Raw genomic sequence first — 2479 nt, forward strand, 5'->3', positions numbered from 1 at the left:
GTTCTGTATTGTTTGGGAGAGTACTAGGAGGAATTTCAGTAACTCTTTTACTCAACTGACCCACTTATGCCTCCAAATTTTTTATGGAGGACCTTGTTTCAGTCATGAAACTGAGAGTGGCTTTAGATAGATCAGAAACTATGGTTGCTAAGCTAGAGGGGCTCTGCTCAGAATTCTCTGTATATTGCTGAGAAGATGATGGAAAAGGCTTGCTATTGCCAAACCTATTTCTCGTACCATTATTGTTATTGAAGCCTTGTTGAGGCTTCTGTTGATCCTTCCATGAAAAATTTGGATGATTTCTCCATGAAGGATTATAGGTGTTTCCATAGGATTCTCCCATGTAATTCACCTCTTCCATTGCAGGATTCTCAGGGTCATAAGCTTCTCCTTCAGAGGAGGCTTCTTTAGTACTGCCGGATGCAGCTTGTAATCCAGTCAGATTCTGAGAAATCATATTGACTTGCTGTGTCAATATTTTATTCTGAGCCAATATAGCATTCAGAGTATCAATCTCAAGAACTCCTTTCTTCTGAGTTATCCCATTATTCACAAGATTTCTTTCAGAAGTGTACATGAACTGGTTATTTGCAACCACCTCAATGAGTTCTTGAGCTTCTGTAGGGGTTCTCTTCAGATAAAGAGATCCACCAAAAGAATGGTCCAATGACATCTTGGACAATTCAGACAGACCATCATAGAATATATCCAAGATGCTCCATTCTGAAAGCATGTCAGAAGGACACCTTCTGGTCAATTACTTGTATCTTTCCCAAGCTTCATAGAGGGATTCACCTTCTTTCTATCTGAAGGTTTAGACGTCCACTCTAAGCTTGCTTAGCTTTTGAGGTGGAAAGAATTTGGCCAAGAAAGCTGTGACCAACTTGTCCCAAGAGTTCAGGCTTTCTCTAGGTTGTGAGTCTAACCATGTCCTAGCTTTGTCTCTTACAGCAAAGGGGAAAAGCATAAGTCTGTAGACCTCGGAATCAACCCCATTGGTCTTAACAGTATCACAAATCTGCAAGAATTCAGCTAAGAACTGATGAGGATCTTTCGACGGAAGTCCATGAAACTTGCAATTCTGCTGCATTAGAGAAACTAATTGAGGCTTAAGCTCAAAGTTGTTTGCTCCAATGGTAGGAATTGAGATGCTTCTTCCATAGAAGTTGGAAGTTGGTGCAGTATAGTCACCAAGCATCTTCCTTGCATCTCTAGCATTGTTGTTGGGTTCGGCTGCCATGTCTACTTCTTTTCCAAGATTTTCTGTAAGGTCCTCTCCGGAGTGTTATGCTTTAGCTTCTCTTAGCTTCCTCTTCAGAGTCCTTTCAGATTCAGGATCAGCTTCAACAAGAATGTCCTTATCCTTGTTCCTGCTCATATGAAAAAGAAGAGAACAAAAGGAGTAGTGGAATCCTCTATGTCACAGTATAGAGATTCCTTTGTGTGAGCATAAGAATGGAAGAATAGAAAGATGAGAAGAGAGATAAGATGAGTAATTCGAACAGAGAGAAGAGAGAGGGATTCGAATTATGAGTAGAAGATAAGTGTTAGTGATTAAATAAAATAAATAGAAAGAGATGAGAGAGATAGAGTATTCGAATTTTAGAAAAGAAAAATATTTTTATTTTTATTTAATTAATTAAGTAAGTTTCGAAAATTTGAAAAAGAAATAAAATAAAATTAGAGTTTAAAGCAATTAGTTAATTAACAAGAATTTTGAAAAAGTGGTTAGTTGTTTTCGAAAATGAGAAATGAAAAAGAAGTTAGGTGGTTTTGAAAAAGATAAGAAATAGTAAATTTTTAAAATTAAAATAAACAAGTCAAGTAGTTAGTTGAAAAAGATTTGAAAATAAATTTTGAAAAGATAAGAAGTTAGAAAAAGATTTTGAAATTAAAATTTTAAAAATATATTATTGAAATTTATTTTAAAAATATTGAAAAAGAAATTAAAAAGATTTGATTTTTAAAATTAAAGTTGATGACTTGACTAACAAGAAACTAAAAGATATGATTCTAGAATTTAAAGATTGAACCTTTCTTAACAAGAAAGTAACAAACTTGAAATTTTTGAATCAAAACATTAAAAGTTAGCATGTAATTCGAAAATATGAGGTAAAATTAAGAAAAATATTTTGAAAAGTTGTTTAAAGATTTTTGAAAAACATAAAAATAAAAATGAAAAAAAAGATTTGATTTTGAAAAAGATTTGAAAAGATAAATTTTTGAAATTGAAATTTTGACTTGACTAACAAGAAACAACTAAATTTTAAAATTTTTTTACTAAGTCAACCCAAAGATTTCGAAAATTATGAGCAATTAAAGGAAAAGATATTTTTTGATTTTTTGAATTTTAAGGAGGAAAGAGAAAAACAACAAAATGACTCAAGACATAAAAATTTTGGATCAAAACAAAGAAAACATGCAAGAATACTTTGAATGTCAAGATGAACACCAAGAACACTTTGAAGATCAAGATGAA

At 32.8% G+C, this 2479-nt stretch overlaps 1 non-coding gene across 1 annotated transcript; it reads left to right on the forward strand.

Moving 5' to 3' along the window:
• The first annotated feature begins 727 nt into the window (after positions 1-727).
• Positions 728-835, forward strand: LOC112763211 (small nucleolar RNA R71). The gene has a single exon (XR_003182840.1). It is a non-coding gene; the product is annotated as a small nucleolar RNA R71 (small nucleolar RNA).
• Positions 836-2479: the final 1644 nt, after the last annotated feature.

This window comes from Arachis hypogaea, chromosome 2, assembly GCF_003086295.3.
Source record: "Arachis hypogaea cultivar Tifrunner chromosome 2, arahy.Tifrunner.gnm2.J5K5, whole genome shotgun sequence".
Taxonomy (NCBI): domain Eukaryota; kingdom Viridiplantae; phylum Streptophyta; class Magnoliopsida; order Fabales; family Fabaceae; genus Arachis; species Arachis hypogaea.